The sequence below is a fragment of the Callospermophilus lateralis genome, chromosome 5 (genome assembly GCF_048772815.1).
Source record: "Callospermophilus lateralis isolate mCalLat2 chromosome 5, mCalLat2.hap1, whole genome shotgun sequence".
In the NCBI taxonomy this organism is placed as follows: Eukaryota; Metazoa; Chordata; class Mammalia; order Rodentia; family Sciuridae; genus Callospermophilus; species Callospermophilus lateralis.
In genome coordinates, this window is record NC_135309.1 from 150,746,744 (window position 1) to 150,767,417 (window position 20,674).

Here is a 20,674-nt window from a genome sequence, read left to right on the forward strand (position 1 = left end):
AAATGATACCAGAGAAGTCAGAGGAAGCTAGTCCCAGTAATAAGGAAGGGAATTACAGAACAGCTGGTGGCAGATTATCACGTCTCTCAATGCAAGACCCGACAATGGCTTCAAATATAAAGCCATCAGGAAGAACCACTGAGCAAAAGACATTTTTTGCTTTCTTAGACCAACACAGTATAATGATGTCAGTCAAACAGAATGGGCAGAGCATTTCTAAGCCTACAAATGCTTAGAAATATATTGCGAAACTGCTGGTTCGGTGACTCAAACATCATTTAATGAGCATCTATTATACACCAGGCAGTGTGCCATGTGCTGGGAGTAGGGAGATACGTAAGACAAGGTGCTCAGAGGTACCCACAGGTTCATGGGGGGAACAAGTAAACAGCTAATCTTAATAACATGATAATAAATGCTGTAATAGAGGGAAAGCTCAACTGATAAAAAATAAAGTGAGCAACACAAAGGACAGGGAGGGCATGCCAAGGAACAGAAATGGTCAGGGAGGACAGGAGTCAGGAAAGAACAGGCTTTGTTGAGGGCATGCAGGGAGATGTTACCTGTGCAAGTTTTCAGGGTGCACAGGAATGGAAGTGTCCAAAAGAACTTCAAAGTTTTCATTATATGGAATGAGGAATCTAATTTTGGAAAAGCTATCAGAAATGGCAAGAGCTACCTAAACAACAACAACAAAAAAAATGTGATTTCCTTCAGACTTTAAAAGACTCACTAGAGAGTTCAGCTTAGCTAATGCTGCTGGGGCAGTTCTTTCGGATTTTTGAGGCTTCTTGCCAGGAAGAAATTTATAACACCGTGGCAGTTACCATCTCTCACTTGTATTAATTTTTGATTGTGCACCTGGATTTTCCAGGGGTCTAGAAAAGTCCACTGCAATATTTGAATATATTCTAATTTTAGGAGGCTGCCAGGTGCTGCATGCTCAAACTATAATAATGATACATGCAGAAATGTGTTTACAAGAAATATAACCAGTAACACAAAAAAGATCAGTGAGTAATGTTTATCATTTTTGCTCTCACACATTTCTTACTAAGTCATTTATATAAGCCATGACTTTAAAAAATCCTTCTTCTTTTAGCAACATTCTTGAACCAGAAAAATGTGGAGATAAACTCCTTACCCAAAAAAAAAAAAAAAAAAAAAAGCAGCTAATTTTTAAAATGAAACAATCTTACACAAGCCCTAATTATCACTTCAGTATTTGTAGACAAGGTTTATATTTGAAGTGGAAAAAAATAACATTTTTTGACAAGGCCTCTGGAAGGAGTGAGGAAAGCCACTATTATTTTTAATCAGAGTGACTTTAAAAATCACAAGCTAAATCCTTAACACAAACATGGAGTGAATTGATAAGTAGGCCAAAAGTTGTCATTTAAATTAAAAGAGAAAACGAAATTAGGAAACAGAATCTTCTCCCTTTTTGCAGGATCATTTTGTAAGAGAATATTCTCCTGGTTTACGGCAGTCATGCCCTACCTTGTTATTTAGCAACCTTTTAGAAGAGAACATCACAGGCCAAGAGTCTAAGACCACCACGCCACATTAAAATGGTCTCTGGCCCTTTCTTCTTTTCTCTTTGGGAGCACAATCTATGTCCTCATTGCAACAAGACTGTTCTGTGGGATATCACGACCATAAGTTTTCAGGAGCTGTCTCAAAAAGAGGGAAGCAACAGAGCACTTGACTGACGTCTTATTTGGGGAACAGGTTGTGTGAGCGCAGCTGCAGACCATGGTTCCCTCCTTTCTAAAAGCCTTACCCCTCCTCACTCCTTGTAACTGGGCTGTTGCTTCAGGTTCATGGTGCTCTTCCTTCTCCATCTAGTCCAGTAGCCCCAAGCTCACCAAGTTCTTGTCCTGGATCAAGCAGCCAGAAGGATTCTCCAGGGAGGTGGTTCAAGTGTCTAGTATCTGACTCCTGAGCACATGTTTCAGCCACAGCCCTTGTCTTCCTCCCTCCTACACAACTCCTCATCTAAGTAGGAGACTCAAGAACACTTGAGAATAAAAAGACAAGAGACCCTCCCAACAAAATAACATCAATATTTACACCAACACAAAGAGATACAAACACTAAAGAGATACAGACAACAAACATATGACAAATATTCAATTCCCCTTGACATCAAAGACGCAGAAATTAAAACCATAGGACAGCATATTTCACCTAGCAAATTATCAAAAAAAAAAGCCAACAATTTAATATTCATGATGTTGAGAGTGGTTCAAAAATCACTATGAGGCATTGCTGTCCTACAGACCTATTGAACAGTACTTAGCAAAACTTGTTAAAATGTTGATACATACCCACACACCCACATGCACACAAGCAATCCGCCTCTAGGAATGTGGTGAAAGAAAATAGGTACAAAAACAAGGATATTCATTCAAGTGTCATGAATAAAAGTGAAAGATGGATAACAAAGGGAAAGTACAACAACAGAGTTATTAACATAAATTCCATGTGACTATTAAAATACCCTACTTTGTGGAATATTTAGTGATCTGCAGAAACATATTAAATGGTTGCTGTACTGAAAAAAATATACAAAATACAGTTTTAATTTTATAAAAAGAAACATGTACAAATAAGAATTAACAAAATCAAGCCAAGACACTGACAACGTTATTTTTTCCTGTGTCTTGATTCCATAAAGGAAGTTTCTCTGTATCCATCTAGTCCATCCGCCCCCGCCCCCCAATGTCCTTAGACCTGTGAGGCAAGAGGAGGCGTGTAAGATGCTTGTTCCTGTCCTTTTCCACAATCCACCATATATAAATATCTGCAGAAACAAGGCCAAGAACTCAGGAGCCTTACAGTCTGCAACAACCCAGATCCCACGGTAATAACTACCTTTATCATTCAACTGAGCACTAACGGTTCTATCTACAACAGAAGGACATGACAGAGGATGCAGCTCAGGAAGTGATAATCAGGAAGCTCAGAAAGATCTCCCCACTATGACAAAATATAAAACCCAAAGGTGTAGTCCCAGTAACCCACCTCTGCTGGCTACACTTGCCTGCCTACAGTTACCACCCAGTTAATCGGTAGCTGTGGATTGGTACACTGCTTAGGTTAAGACTCTCATACCTCAAACGCTTCACCACTAAACTTTCTTGTATTGTCTCACACAGGAGCTTTTGGAGAGTCCCTCATCTAAACCATAGCATGCAAATATCTAATAATCAGTACCAGGTATTGATTCATAAAGAGGCAAACATTTTTATTCTTTCAAGAAGTCATTATAAGGGGGGTTGGGAGGGTCCCTGGGGGCAGGAAAGATGGTAGAACAAGATGGACATCATTAATTATTAAAATAAGTTAGTAAATTTAATAAAAGAAGTCATTTTCAAGTTAGTCTTGTCTTATCAATTAGACTGTGATTGTGAGATGGTCTGAGAAAGGTCACTGTGTCTCTTACCATTTGTGGTCATAACAGTCATGATTTTTATTATATTCCCATGCAACTCTGAGGGGGGCTACAGTTTTGGTAAGCTACAAACTTAACTCGATGAGCAGCTGGAACAGACTTCTATTCTAGTATGTGTCATTTCCCACATTTAGGTAAAGTGTTGTTTTATCTGCACATAATTCCACATGTGGAGATGTAAGCTGGGTTAGACGTGTCGCCAGTGGCAGAGCACTTGTCTGGCATGCTCCAGGCCCTGGGTTCCACCCCCAGCACCTTGAAAGAAAAGAGCAGTAAGAGTGACACGTCTCCAGGGACTGTGAGAAGGGCTCAAGATAATGAAGACTGCACAGGCAGGCACTCAAGTGTGTGTGTGTGTGTGTGTGTGTGTGTGTGTGTGTTTTCATTATTCATTCAGTTAAGAATATCTGCTGGCATTTGTTAGATGCTATATTGACATTTGACATCTATTTACATCTATTTACTATGTACTGAGAAACCAACTTTAACTACAATAGTCTTAAACTCAAAAAAACTAACCATATCAAGCCAGGCACAGTGGCACATGCCTATAATCCTAGCAGCTCAGGAGGCTGAGGCAGAAAGACCACAAGTTCAAAGCCAGCCACAGCAAAAATCAGGAAAGTCCTAAGCAAGTTGGTAGGACCCTGTCTTTAAATAAAATATAAAAAAGCACTGGGGATGTGGACATGCTGGTGCATGCCTGTAATCCCAGCAACTTAGGAAACTGAGGCAGGAGGATTGCAGGTTCAAGGCCAGCCTCAGAAACTTAGTGAGGCCCTAAGCAACTCAGTGAGAATCTGTCTCAAATAAATAAATAAGGGGCTGGGGATATAGCTCAGTTGGGAGAGTGTTTGCTTTGCATGTACAAGACCCTGGGTTCAATCCCTAACACCACAAAAAATATAAATAAATAAAATAAAAATAATGAATAAATAAAAGAGCTGGGGATTAAGCTCAGTGGTAAAATTTCCCAGGGTTCAATCCCTAGTACCATATATACAGATATACAGATATCTGTGCATATGTATGTATGTATGTAAATATAAACCAACAAAGAACATAACAAAAAAAATGGGGTACAAATACATTTAGATACCAAAAGCACTGAAGAGAAGAAAAAAAAAAACCCTGTAGATGAATTGCTGGTGGAACAGCAAATTGGTGCAACCACTCTGGAAAGCCGTATGGATATTCCTCAGAAAATCTAGAATGGAACCATCATTTGACCCAGTTATTCCACTCCTCAACATATACCCAAAGGACTTAAAATCAGCATATTATAGTGACGCAGTCACATCAATGTTCATAGCAACTCAATTCACAATAGCTAAGCTATCGAACCAACCCAGGTGCCCTTCAACAGATGAATGATAAAGAAAACAGGGTACCTATATACAATGGAATATTAGTCTGCCAGAAAGAAGAATGAAATTATGGCATTTGCAGGTGCATACCTGTAATCCCAGCAATTTAGGAAACTGAGGCAGGAGGATTGAACAGGTAAATGAATGGAACTGTAGATTAGCACACTAAGTGAAATGAGCCAATCCCCCAAAAGACCAAATGTTCTCTCTGATATGCAGATTCTGACTTATAACAGGCGAGGGGTGGTGGGTGAGGGGTAGAGGTTCACCAGATTGGACAGGGGCATATGGGGGAAAGAGAGGGAGGATGGGAATGGGAAAGACAGTAGAATGAATCGGATATAATTTTCCTATGTTCACATATGAATATGACCAGTGTAACTCCACATCGTGTACAACCACAGGAATGGGAAGTTCTTCTCCATGTATATATGATGTGTCAAAATATATTCTACTGTCATGTATAACAAAAAGAACAAATAAAAATATATGAATAAAACAGCAGCTAAACTACTTTTAGGAGGAGCTAAATTACAGAACTACTTTAACCAGTGGATAAAAACAAACCACATAGCTGGTTTCATCTATTTTGGGAGTCCCTATCTTTTAATGTTAATGGGTATTTAGACCATTAACATTAAAATAATTACTGATATATAGTGAGATAATATCTACCATATTGGATACTATTTTTCTCTTCATTAGCCTGCACCTTGATTCTTTTTATCTTTACCTTCTATTTTTTATGTCTTTTCTAGTTTCAATCAACCTTTTAATGAGATGCCATTTTCTCTTCCTTCTCTTAGCACATGGTGACTATGTTTCTTTTTACCTTTTTCTAATGGTTACACTTGAATGTTCAACTATTCTAATCTCTACATTTACAACTAAGTTCTTTTTAAAATAACACTACTCTGATTAATAGGTAGCCCAAATACTTGAAAGCAAAGTATTCCCAATTCTCCTTCACATTCCTCATAAAACTGTGACCATTCATTTCACTTGAGAGCAGTTCCTGTTATGAACAGAATGTTCTGGGCATATTCAAAAAGGTTAATTTCCCCGTCTCCCTGACAGAAGCAACAAGGAGGTATTTCTCCAACTTTCACTGTGAAAATCTGGTGGGACCCTAGCAGTGAAAGTCATAAATAGGCAGGATCCCTCCAAACTTCTCCATGCAAGGCAACAAAAGCTCAGCCATGTCAGTCTAGGTTCCCCCCCACCCCGGGTCCTGTTCCCAGGGACCTTCTGCTCCAGTAGGTTGTGAGGCCTCATTAGCCAGTCTTCAGTTTGGGGGTGGGGGAAGTGGAGAGTGGCAGGCAGTGGCTTGCCCTGAACATCAATTTTCTTTTCTTTTGTTGGGGGAAACTGGGGGTTGTACCCAGGGCTTTGTGAATACAAGGCAAATGTTCTAGAGGATCTAATGAGAGTTATTGATTTGAAGTTCATTCAAAATCTTTTCTCACTGTGAGGATGGCCGTGGTGACTTCTAAGACCCTTGCATATTGGAAGAGAAATAGAAATGCCTATTTTTTCAAATAGTAAGTATTATCAATAGTTATTATACTACTACATTTAAACTCCTATTAAATTTAAAACTAAAATTTCTATCTTGGATTCAAACTATTGTTTGAATATCATCTACTTCACTTTGAGATGGGGTCGGTGGGATGTATTCTAACTTCAAAAGTGGGAAGGCGCTCATTTGATAGCTTTTAGGAATTGTCCTATTTTGTAAGCTATGAAAGCTTTTTATAAGCTTTTATAAACATTAGGTGGGCACAGGAGTGCATGTCTCTAATCCCAGCAGCTCGGAAGGCTGAGGCAGGAGGATGTTGAGTTCAAAGCCAGCCTCAGCAAAAGCGAGGCACTAAGCAACTCAGTGAGACCTTGTCTCTAAATAAAATACAAAATAGGACTGGGGATGTGGCTCAGTGGTCAGGTGCCCCTGGATTTAGTCCCTTGTACCAAATATGAAATAAATAAATAGGGGCTAACATTACTAAATGGTTTTTAATTTTGTGTTTATGGAAGTATTAACATTGTCCTAGGGCTGCACTTTGTTGGGCTACACTTTGTTAACTGAAAAAACTCAATTAGGTAAAGCTCTCTGACTTTGCCAGTCAGGAAGCAGTAAATTATATAAAAGTGTTCACACTATGAAGTATGAAATAAACTATACCTTAAAATATACCAACCATCCTTTGCGTCTGCTTAAGAATATAAGCTTTGGAAGCAAAAAAAAAAAAAAGTGTTTAAATCTAGACTCTCCCCCTTGTTGGCTTTATTGCCTTAAAGCTTTTCTTTATCCCCCTTTACCTCTGTGAAATAAGGATAATAAACCTACCTCACTGAGTTATTATAACAATGACTTCAAGTGCTTAGGACATAAGTACATGGTATAAATAGCAGTTGTTGCTATTTTTGCTGTTGTTGGTTTCATTATTATTAGGCTATAACTCCTTCCCCGCTATTACCACTGTGGAAAATATTTCAGTTTTAGAGCTTGCCACACTCCTCGCAGGGCAACCCTCAGCTGTGCAGAGTCTACTTGGCCCACTTTACTGACCCTCCTATTTCCTGGGAGCTAATCTCATAAAGAAAGTTTTCCATTCCATTTTCTTATCTCCTTATAATCCCAGTGCTCACCAATTTAGACATAAAATGTTGCCTTGTATGTTAAAAAAAAAAATGAACCACCAGAGAATAAAAGTAAATGAAAAAAACTTGGTGGGTAAAATACATTTAGATGCCAGGAGCACCAGGAGAAAGAGGAAAAAAAAAACCCTACATATAAATAAAACTGCAGCTAAAATACTCCTTTTTTAAATTGACTTTTTAATTTATATATGACAGGGGAATGCACTACAATTCTTATTACACATAGACAGCAAGATTTTTCATATCTCTGGTTGTATACAAAGTATGTTCACACCAATTCATGTCTTCCTATCTGTACTTTGGATAATAATGTCCCTCACATTCCACCATCATTTCTAACCCGTGCCCCCTCCCTTCCCCTCCCACCCTTTTTTTTTTAATTGTAGGTGGACACAATACCTTTATTTTATTTATTTATATGTGGTGCTGAGGATCAAACCCAGGGCCTCACACCTGCTAGCTGAGTGCTCTATGGCTGAGCCACAACTTCCAATCCTATGATACTCCTTTTTTTTTTTCCTCATGTGATTTGTGTATTTCCAAAGCAAATATAATGTTTTAGTAAAATACTCTGAATTTGACTCTACTTTCATTTATTATCTGAGCTTCTCAAAGAGAATATAAGTCCTGTAAGAGCAGAGCATTTTGTCTATTATTGATTCAGTCTAGAACAAAGCTTGGTATATATTATCAATAAATAAATATTTGATAAATGAATTAAAATTAATGAAAAGGTAAACATTTTCTTTGATAATACTCCTTTTTTATAGCAGAAGCTGAGTTACAGAACTGCCTTTAAAGTTCTACTTAATACCTCCTTTATTTCTCAGGGTCAAATTCCACTTCTCTAAGAAGCCAATTCTCAAAATGAATGAGCTCCTTAAATTCTTCAAAATGGCAGAAATTTAGATTATACCAAAACTTTCAAACTCTTAACAGCTTTAATCCTGTAGTCTTTTATAGTCAACCTATATTCATCAGAGTTTGGTAAAGATGAATATTTCTTTCCTGAGTTTTCTCTGTGCCTGCAAAGCTTTTCCAAAATCTAAAATGAAATTCTAAACTGAACAGAGCTTTTTCATAATACAAGGCAAAACTCATATGCCTTTCCCCCAATTACTAAGGAAACTAAAATAGATTCTTAAATGAATGACCCAGCTCCTGTACACAGACCGTACAGAGAAAAAGTAATAGGGTTCTTCACATTCCTGTTTCCCTTCTCTTGCATGGGATTTGGATCCAGAATTCTCTTCCGAGTACCTGAATGTGGACTTAAGTTACTAAGTGACAGAAACTCTTTATATTATCCTTAAACATCAAATGATAAATAAGGGAGAAGGAGACCTATACTCCAGGACATGAGTGGCTTCAGTTTCTTCGTGGCATGAACCACCGAGCAGACCAGTTGGTAGATTTGGGGGAAAGATATGAAAGACCGGAAACGAGAATGATTACATTTCAACAGGTAATCATTCTCGTTTCTGGTCTTTCATATCTTTGCCCCAAATCAACCTACTGTTTAACTATTTCATATAAAACAAAGATACTTTTTCATGATTCCAAGAAAATTCAAGAAGGCAAAGCCTCCTTTCAGAAGGAAGCAGCAAAACACACCTGCTTCCTTATATCTAACTTATTTATGAGTAACAGAACGCAACATCCTAAGGAAAAAGAGAAAACAATTTCTTTTGAACCTTTAGTTCCTCCAGTGTGTTGGGGCGGTGGTGTTCCACGGTTGAACCTAAATCATCATTGAATACCTGAGGCCACCCTATTCATGGGTTTCTCCTACTACCCAAAGAATAACAGGTGTTACTTTCATTCAAAAGAAATCAAGATGTATATTCAGTAGAAACACACTTTAACTGGGGGAAAAAAGTTAATTTTGTTTTGGTTTCTGATAATGCCCTAAGACTTTAGAAATCAGGGGCACTGTGGAATTTTCATTTCCCTGGAATTTTCATTTCATTGCAACAGTCATCACCACCCAGTCAGTGGAAGGTCAGTGAGAAATGCAACAGTCACCTGAGGCTTACTAACTGCAGCAGCAGGAGGGATCGGGTGAGAATATAGCACTTTAAAGTTTCAAAACTACTTTCAAATGCCCTATGCCTCCTAAGGCTCAAAACAAGACTGATTAAATAGGCAAGAAGACAGGAGATGCTCTAAAGCCAGAGTACTAAAGTTATGTGCCCAGGGTCACAAACCTTGTGAGAGGCACAAATGTGATTCTTGATTTCAGAATTTGCTTATAAAACTTAAACCACAAAAAAGGAAGGAAGGAAGGGATTGAAAAGAAAAGGATGAGACAGCTGAAGGACTGGTCCCAGGACTACTCTCCCTAATTGGCCTTTTCTATTCCATCAATCTAACTCATCAATACAATGTGGATTATTCCCAATGATTTAGACCTCTCCACTGTGCACCACATACACACGTCCATCCACACCTGCAACGTCACACGTGAAAGGCTAACGGGCCAATCCATCCCAGCAGAGCCCTTAATCCTTTCCCCGCCTCCCGTGAAATCTGTTCCTCCCAGGTTTCCCCATCTCAGTAAGTGAAACACCATTGCTCAGGGTGAGTGTGGGAGTCCCTTCCATTTCTGCCATTCCCCTGTCCCAGGACTCCACAGCCAAGACATCAGGAAGTCAGGTAGATCCTCCTCTAAAACACGGTGTCTCCTTCATCGCCTCTCCTGGATCCACTTCCCACCTGGATCACTACAACAGACTCCTCTCTGTTTCCCTACCTGCCTTCTCACCTTTGTAAAACCCATTCTACACAAAATACACAAGCTAAAATCACAACCCATCCATCTGCACTTAGTATAAAATCCAAGCACCTATTAAAGCCCATATACCTACCCACTTACAGAGTTTGATAATTCTTATCTAAGTCTTGACACCCAGAAATAAGGCCTCCATATTGGTATGGCAGCTACAAAATGACAGAGAGAGGATGGAGACTTAAACCAAGTCTCCCAGGTGTCTCTTCATGGAACCAATCAACGTCCTAGGATCTATTCCACGAAACAGCGAGTCTCAGTTTTCTCATGTGTGTGACCACAATAAAACTAAGTCTCCTCCAATTTCCCCTGGTAATTAGAGGAGCAAATGAGATGAGATACTCTATGTGAAAGTGCTTTGAAAAGCATAAAGCACTGTGCAAACAAAGTAAAATTGAATGCAAGCTACTACATAAATGGCACTCAAGTATGGAGTTCTCTGAGCCTTTGTTTACAAGAAAGAGGAGCTACGTGAATCCAGCTAAAATACCTGCCTTCTGTCGACAGAATACTCTCCAACTGGACCAAGCCTTTCCTATTGTTTAAGAGGATGGGTTTCAGGCAAGACAGCACACAGGTACTCTAGGTAACTTTCTTTAAAGGGTTTTATTTATAGGCCTTTATCTCATCAAAAAAAAAAAAAAAAAAAGGGGAAATAACCAGATAAATCTTACCTAGATGTTTCTAACTAAAAAGATAACAGGCAGTGAAACACCACAGTCTGGGAAGTTGAGAAAATGAGTCTTAGCATCCTCAAAATCTTACTACCACCCTTCTCTCCAGAATGCAGGGGTACAGAGCGTTCAAATAAAAAACAACTGTATGTTCCCAGTGACTTGGGAGGCTGAGGCAGGAGGATCATGAGTTCAAAGTCAGCCTCAGCAAAATCAAGGTGCTAGGCAACTCAGTGAGACCCTGTCTCGAAATAAAATACAAAATAGAGCTGGGATGTAGCTCAGTGATAAAGTACCCCTGAGTTCAATCCCTGGTCCAAAAAAAAAAAAAAAAAAAAAACCTCTGTGAGGCCCTTCCAAACCCCAGGGACATAGGATGACTCCAACCCTGGATTGTTTCCACAGCTCCTGGAAATCTACCAGCCAGCAAGAGCTGCAACCACAAGCTGGACTCTGGTCAGACTGGAGAAGTCCCCAACCCATCATCCCAGGATACTGACATCCACCTATGTATACAAAAAGCTGGCCTTCAAGTATTAGGTAAGTTAGATGGGGGTAAAAGGCAAGATTTTCTGATAAACTTATTCTACCAATAAGTAATTAAACCCTATTTGGTTCAGATTTACTGACAGAGACACTGAAATTTTAAAGAAACTGTAGCAACCAGAGCTAGATAAACCAGTTGCTGTATGTAACCTTCCTCTGCTCAGTTGCCCAAAAAGCAAGCCTACAAAATCACATGACCATTTCACTGATCTACACAATCTCATATTGTCAGTTTTAATATGTCATTGATTCTATAGTCAACCTATATTGACATATATTTCATAATTCCCTTCAAACTAGTTATGATTATTTCAACTTTGCTTAAGTTCACTGGTTTTTAAGACATAATGCTAAGTGACATTTAATAAATTCAGACTACAGAAATGGAAATTATGCCATAAATCAAGAGTCTGAAAAATTTTTTTTTTCTGTAAAGGGCTGGTTAAAAATTATTTTAGGCTTTGCCACCTATACACAGTCACACACTTTCCTTTTTATTTTTTTTAACAACTTTTAAAAACATAAAAACATTTTGAGCTCTTAGGTAGTACAAAGGCCATAAATTATGCAACCTTTATTGTAAATAATGACAATTATGGACTAATAATAGAAAAAAAATAGTTAATACAACATGAGTTAGCCTTTCACTTAAAACCATCACACTCCAATAAAATTAGGAACACTACATAATAGAGAAAGTAAAGGAAGGGCTGGGGCTGTAGCTCAGTGGTAGAGCACTTGCCTAGCATGCATGAGGCACTGGGTTCGATCCTCAGCACCACATAAAAATAAACAAGTAAAGTAAAGGCATTCTGTCCATCTACAACTACAAAAAAAATTTTAAAAAAAGAAAAGGACTATTCCCTATTTTTCATAAGGCCAAAAATTATCCCTCAATATTTTTTTCTCCTTTTCTACATGGTCAAGCATAAAAGATGCTCAGCAAGAACTAATGTAGCATCACTTTTAATGTACATATTTATAATGATATTTAAAAGCTAGATTTACGTAGTGCAGATTGCTAAAACACAAACTTGTGAAGCTTCAAAAATTATAAATAGATGGAAAGTCAAAAAGCCAAAAATAGCTTTTTAAAATTCGCCAATCTGTCAAAAAAAAAGAAGGATATATTATTAAAAATGACTTTTTCTTTCAGGATCCCTGCACTAACAATAAGAAATAGCACCAAAATTTTGTGAGGATAATGGCATACAAATGACTTGCTGTAATTGGTGTTTCTACCCCACAATGCAATGAAGTCCATTGTACCTGAGATAATGGGACTCTCTCACGAAGTTGCTGCATTGTTACCAAGCAACAAGAAATAAAATGTCAAGATTAGCACTTTGTTTAATGTATTTTTATCATCAATGAACTGTATTTTTATTCTGTTCTTCTTCTGGATATAAATGGTCATTAGGCTAAGAATTATTTTAGTAATCTACAAGAATACACCAAAAAATAAAAATGCAGTTAAGTACACAACCGTCCATATTCACCAAGTCCATATTTTTCCATTTATTAGCATAATACTAATTCAGTTATTGAGAAGGTTGTTTTACCAAGTTGCTAAACTACAATGTCATCATCAAATATATCTTCATTAGCATCCAAACATTTTTCAAACCAATCTCACATTTCATGAAAATTCAAGGGAATGAATGGTCTTTCAATACTTTGAAACAAGTAGAACCAATCAGTTCATTTAACATAATTATGTTAGAAAATTAGCATGTTTTTTATCAAGGCATTCTATACCTGGCTAAATCTGCGGCACAGAATTTACAGAGATCCCTTTTGAAGTGGTTTAGTAATCAATACAAAAAATGAAACTCAAATGCATGCATAAAACTTTATAACTGAAAACTGTCAAGAAAATAAATGTAAATTAAAGATATCATATCATTTAACAGGTCTAAAAAGCAATCCATAAGAAAAATATCAATAACTCACCGTATCTATCCCAGAAGTTAACCCTGGGGAAGGTGACAGTATTCTGCCTTAGGATTGAGGGATCTCAAGGCCCATTCCTTGAGACACATTCCTTCTTTTTATGTTATAATGGACAGCTCGTTCCCTTCTTCTTCTTTTTGTTCCTTTTCTTTTCTGTGTAAGAACTTGTGTTGACTATTTGACACAAGTGGACTGTGTTGGTGAACTCAAGAGGATTGGCATAAACTATTTCTTTCTGGCCTTTAGCCAATTAACTGAAGTAGAAAGGTTTGCCAGTTTAATACTAAAGTACAGTGAAGGGCATTTAACCTATTAAGTTTCACACAGTGAATGTCAAATCTGACATTTCAGTCAAGTTTTCATAAAGATCCTGTCTCTACGTGTCAATCAGACATATAAGTGTGTGAATGAATTCCACACAGGTGTGCGCAGTAGTTGCCTATGTAAGAGGTAATTGTTTGAAACTAGGTCTAATGAAGTTTCTCAGCATGGTTAGAAGTAATTGGCTTAGGTGAATGGAAAACTTATTATTTTTTTTCCTGAGTTATACCATTATTTTTCCTTTTACTGTCTCTTGAAAACAATTTGAATTTCGCCGTTTTTGAAATTGTAAATCAAGGCATTAGCAATCTAAAGATTAAGAATAAAAGAAATTTAAGTGGAAAGGAATTGTTTATCCCTTAGGCATTTTCATTTTCTCTAAAGCTTCAGGAAGCAAGATAGCCAAATCTCTAAAATACTGATACATTAATTGGCCTGCTTGGTGGAGATTAAATATTCACAGGATCCAATGAAGTGATTAAGTCCACTGGTTAAAATCCACCTGTTCCCATATTCTATTGCATTGTAAAGTGAAACCAATTTGATATTTTTTTCTTTTTTTTTTTTTTTTTTTTTTTTGGTAACAGGAATTGAATCCAGGGACACTTAACTGCTGAGCCACATCCCCAGCCCTTTAAAAAAAAAAAAAAAAAAACAATTTTTTTTATTTAGAGACAGGGTCTTGCTAAGATGTTTTGGGCCTCACTAAGTCAATTTGATCACTTCTGCCAAGACAATGCATGAGGCGTTATCAATGAAAGTTCTCCAAACAGAGACCAAGAGTCAGGAAGCTCTAATCAAAAGCTCAAAAATCACATTTCTCTGCTCACCTCAGTTTTGACATCAGATTTAAGCATTAGTCTATTTTTTATTGGAAAAACAAAATACCTAAAGGTGAGTACCTTAAGAAGTTTATTTAGCTTACAGTTTTAGAGCTGAACGGCTATGATCAGGCAGCCCCATCTGTTCTGCCTCTGGTAAGAGCCCCATGGCTGCGTCATATCACGGTGGAAAAGCAGGAAAGGAAACAGTCATGCACAAGAGGCCATATGCGTGAAGTGACCATGTATCATAACAACTCACTCTAAGAACCCACTCTGAGAGACCAGCATTAATCCCTTCCAAGAGCATTGACCCCATTACCTAACCACCTTCCATTAGACCCCAATTTTTAAAGATCCCACCATGCTGGGAGCCAAACTTTCAGCACATGAATCTCTGGAGGAACAAACCACATTCAAACCATACCAAGAACTAACCATTTCTTGGAAACTATTGTAAAATGCATTAAGAATAAAAATCACATTTCACATAGCCTTGAAGGAGATACTAGCATTACTCTCAAGCAAATCAACTCTCTCCTGTAGGATTCTGGAGCATGTCCCTTTGTCTTAAAGAAAACAGAACACATCATGCTATTCTGCACACCCACTAGGAATGCTCCCCTTTGGAATGCTCGGGTCTCTGAGCCTGCTAGTCCTTCTGCATCCCCGTTCCACACTCCCTCAAGTGGCTGAAAATCTAGCTTCCTTACTATCTGGAATTCTTTCCTGAAAAGTCACCTCACCCAGGCTTTTCATTGTCTAAATGTTAACCTTCCTTCCCTGACACTTTGTGTTCCTTCCCATGTGCTCTTTTCTTTCTCCTTACCATTTAACAATATGAAAAATGTTAAGTGTTTTGCTTATTTATTCTACCTTTTGTCTATCTGGACCATCAGAGTGAAAGCTCCATGAAGGCAGGGATTTTTCTCAGCTTTGTTCACTGTTGTATCTCCACACCCTAGAAAAAGGCCTGGCATGACAGAATTTTCAAGTATCAGTGCATTGTACACTGATCTGGTTCTTGTTTCGAGATAATAAGAGTTCAGAGAGAAGATGATGAGATGAGGATGCAGATGAGGCAGGAGTGACCACAGGTTAATGTCACTGGAGCGGGGTGTTGGGTTCAGGAGGGTTCATGGCATTCTGCTCTTTACAGTTACATAAACCTCCAAAGCAAACACATGAAACCAAACTTTGGAATATCATTTACACTGCACTTTCCACCCTTCCTCACTTGCTAATCAAAAGAAACAACGCGCCCGCCTGGTGGAAAGGCAAATGTCCCTTAATCTCTTCCTCAAGTTAATCTCCTAACTAGAGATAGAATGCGCCAGGCAGGCTCTGGTACAGAACATACTTCTATGCTTGGCTCTTAGAAATTTATCAAAAACTCTTAGGATATCATTTTGCAAAATAATTTTCCATGTGCCCATACTTTATGACCCAGAATGTGCTTAAAAAAAAAAAAAAAAAAACAAGAAACTGACAAATATAATATTCCTGATGGTACTTATCTCTGGAGAGGATATAGACTCCAATTCTTACATAAATTAGGTGGGTTCGTAGATGCTCAACTTATTATGCGTCATAAACCACACAGGCTACATGTCTACAAGATCTGTGTGCATCAAACATCATGGAATGTAAACAAGTAGGCATTTATGTCAATATTCCATAATATAAGTACTATATATGAATATAGTACTATATATACCCCTTTTAACTAAATACTGAGAGTAACTAAAATAGGTGAAGGGATTTTGTGTAAGCCTTTGCTGTCTCATGACACCAGCCATGGCACAAGCCTGATGGCACAAAGAAAGCCAAACCAGCGAGGTTATTTCAGTCGCAGGCAGCCTTCAGTGGCTGAGTCAGAGGACCCTTTCTGATAGCACGTGCATGCCAGGCTGCTTCCAGGAGACAAAGCATCAACAAACAGTCTCCTGAGTGAAGCACTCCTGGCCCTCCTCCTAGGTTTTCTATTATAATCTCCTAAAAAAATAAAAAAATTAAAAAAAATTTTTAAAAACATAGAAACAAGCCATTTGCCAGAGAAATCCAGGATGGTGGGATGGTGGGCTATACACAGAGGAGACTGGAGGAGGGGCTCGCAGGGAGCTGAGAGGTTAACAAGTCTCCTTCTGAGAAAGAGCCAAATGAGTTCCTTCACAGCAGTCCTTGCTGCTCTCATTGTACACATGTAATACAACACCCAGGAGCCATTCTTGGCTGGTTTTGCTCTTAAACTCGTGAAGTTTATTAGGGAAAACTTCGCCCACTCAAAGAGAGGGAGGTCCAGAAATAATACTGTCTGGGCTAAAAAGAGAAACCTCTTTCTGGCATGAGTGTCAATATGTGCACCCACTATTTTTCCCAAGTAACAACCCAGTTCCGTAAGAGGACTACATCACAACTTTGAAAAAGCCTGTAATCTGCCGCAGGCCTGGAGAAAGACTAGTGTAATATTCACATTTATTTTGCTAAACACAGACATCATCGGTAATGACCTTGGTTTTTTTTTTTTTTTTTTTTACACAACGTATGTTTGCTTAGAACACATCAGAAAGAGACAACATTTCCAAAAGGAAGTAATGTTCCCCCACTTATAGAAACTAGAAACAATTGCTATGGAAAGCAGATTTAATTTTCTTTTTCATTCAAGATAAACATATTGGCTTATTTCTTGACATAAAACACACGGATATTAATTACTATATAATTAGAAAATAAATGAGCGAAAATTTTAAAAAGCAAGAATTGTATGTTCCTTTGCCATGGCTGCTTCTAAGTCCCAAAGAATTTTAAGGTATTTAAGGGAGTCATCACTTATATTTTAGATATTTATAGTTCTATCTTCCTCAAAACTCAAATTAGAACTCAAGTAAACAGGGAAAAACACTGAAAAGATGCAGCAGTATGGAGCTTCCACAGACAAGCTGTAAACAGATGCAGCTATAAAAAGTCCTCAATATCCATTTCCTCACCTGTACAGAAAGGAGAGGAGCAAAGTGTTCTTTGAAAAAAAAAAAAAAGTCTTCTAGCCAAATGTAGTGGTGCATGCCGACAGTACCAGTTACTAGCGACTCAGGAGGCTGAGGCAGGACGATTGCAAGTTTAAAGCCAACCTGTACAATTTTGTGAGACCCTGTTTCAAAATAAAATTTAAAAAATAAAAGTTTTGGGGGTAGAGGGGATGTAGCTAATGGTTGAGAGTTTGCCTGACATGAACAAGGCTCTGAGTTCAATTGCCAGTAATGCAAAAAAAAAAAAAAAAAAGATTTGTCTAAAAGGTACAGCTGTCACTGTGACCATTCCCACTATTTCACTATTTAAGATACTACAGTACTAGAATAGACATTCAACCACCATGTTTAGGGCATACAAGAAAAGTTGCAAGAGGCCACTTAATAGAATAAACAGAGTCCAAGAGAAAGACTAAATTAATCCATAGGGCTATGATCACAGGATAATGATTTCCTCAAAGCCATCTCCAAGGTAGGTGGTACCAGTGGGAAAAAGACTATAATCATGATAACTGGCAAGAAAGGCTGGGGATAGAGGAGTAGGTTGAACAACAACAAAAATCTCCCTATCTGCTACTTTCTGCTCAATTCTAATAACAATGAAATGCACTACACCCCTGGAAGTTCAGTATCTTTCAAAAATTGAAAACCCCATTGATTTATAATGATTTGAAATATTTCATAACATAATAGAAAATGAGTTCTACTCTGGTTCCACCTACTGTATGACATCAGGTATTCAACTTAACCTCTCTGTACTTTAACGACCTCATGTTTAAGATAAAGATAATTATGGTTAATACAGGACTGTCACGCAAATAATAATATACACAGAGAAACAGTAGTAACTGATACATAATAAGTTCTTTTTTAAAAAAAAATTTATTTTTCAGTTTTAGGTGGACAAAATATCTTTATTTTATTTTTATGTGGTGCTGAGAATCGAACCCAGTGCCTCATGCATGCTAGGCATGCGCACTACCACTTGAGTCACATCCCCAGTCCAATAAGTTCTTGATTAATGGCAGCTATCATCATTAACATTTAGCATCTAGAAGAATACAGAGGTTATGCTCTCTCAAGATTCCTTTTAAATACTATACTTCAAACCAGATCATAATCATCCATCCCACTAGCACCACCATAAGATAGAGCAGAACATGCCTACAAGAGAAGGATCATAAACACCTGGAGGCCAGTGCAGGCAACGGAATGCACACAGCACTGCACAGACAAGGGAGCAGAAGCCCAGGTACTCCCTAGACTCCAAACAGTACAGAAGACACAGAGTCAAAACGAGTTTTTGCACCAGAAAACACCCAATCTAGGGCATCCCCAAATCCAAATTATTTTCCACTTTTGAGTGCACATTTCCCCCTCTACCATGAGCATGCAGAAAAGGTAGGCTTACAATAATCCTTTGCCCAAATAATGGTTTTGCTAAAAGTTCCTAAACTAGAAATATGGATTTCACACTGAATCTTCAAATCTAGCTCTGACCAATGTACCTTTCTGCAGTGATGATAATGTTCTATATCTATGCTGATTAACGAAGTCGTCACTAGCCACACCCAGCTTAGTGAGTCTAGAACTGAGACTACTTATGGCTGAGTAACAGACTCTGTATTGTATTTAATTTTGATGAATTTAAATTTTAAAAGCCACAGGTGGCTAGTGGCTACCATATTGGACAGCACAGTCAGTGGGTGCAGCTGTATCAAAAAGGATCCTAATGTGGGTCTGGGCCCACCAGGATACAGTGCTGTGGTAGATCAGAGATTTCTATTCCAGAAAACAGGGGGAGGGTAGCTGTTATGGTTTGGATGTGAGGTGTCCCCCAAAAGTTCACATGTGACAATGCAAGAAAATCTAGAGGAGATAGTCTTGGCCAAATCTGTGATTGCCTTGGCCTAATCAGTAACGGGATTAACTGAAATGGTAGAGTGTGGTTGGAGGGAGTGGGAATTGGGATGTGGCTTTGGGTATATATTTGTATGTGAGAGTGGAGTTTCTCTCTCTGCTTCTTGATCACCATGATATGAGCTGCTTCCCTCTGCCACACACTCTGCCATGATGTACTGCCTCACCTCAAGCCTGAGGACTGGAGCCGGCCTTCTATGGACTAAGACCTCTGAAACTGTGAGCCCTCAAGTAAACTCTGCCTCTTTTATAATTGTGCTGGTCAGGTTCTCTAGTCACAGCCGCGAAAACGCTGACCAAAGCAGTAGCCTTTATTATATTTGCAGGCTCAGTTAAAGAATTTTTTTCTCCCCTTATGACAAAAGAGAGTATCTTTTTCTAATACCTTCAGTGACTCTTGGACACTAGAATATCTTTTTCTTTTTTCTCTTGTAAGAAATAAGAATGTTTGAAAAAAACAGATTATAATAGGAAAAAATCCTATTATAACTTTACCTAGGATAATGCATAATGCCCCTTCACATTCAGAAAAGAAATGTCCACTTCTGGTTTTACAGAAGTACATAAAATCAATAGAGTGATAAGCTATCGATTATTTGAACCTATATAATAGACCTTTCTTCAGTAATGCAGCAGGTATGTGCCACAGACTGGTTATTACAACGATTCAATAAATAAGAAACAGATTACACATACAGGGTAAACCCCATTATCCATTTCATTGCAGAAAATAGACTAAAATCATTGCAAAAAAACCCACCAAACCCAGGTTGAAAATACCACATCCCCCAGCACTACAAGCAAAGCCCTTTACTTTCCAAGAGAGGAAAAGATTTTAAAAGGTTTAATTGTTTCAAAAATACCACTGAACTGCCTCCATGAAACACCATCTTGACCAACTGTATGGGTAACTCAAAAGATGCCACAAATACCACCACCGTCATAAAAGAACACCAGGAACACGTAGTCTCTTTTCCCAGATCCCAAAGTGGTCTTCTACAAAGTCCTTCCAAGGGAAAGCTATCTCAAACTTCCATGAACATTTGTTTCCAAGTTTATTATCAAAGATGCAACTGAAGAATCATTTTGAAGTTTCCACTGGAGTTCAAATATGTACAACCAAAATGATAGGGTTTTGGT

The 20,674-nt window shown here is 38.1% G+C and overlaps 1 protein-coding gene across 1 annotated transcript in view; it reads right to left on the reverse strand.

The window, feature by feature from the left end:
* Oxct1 (3-oxoacid CoA-transferase 1) overlaps positions 1-20,674 on the reverse strand; it is a 132,478-nt gene that overhangs the window by 79,418 nt on the left and 32,386 nt on the right. The gene's annotated exons all lie outside the window — the stretch shown is intronic.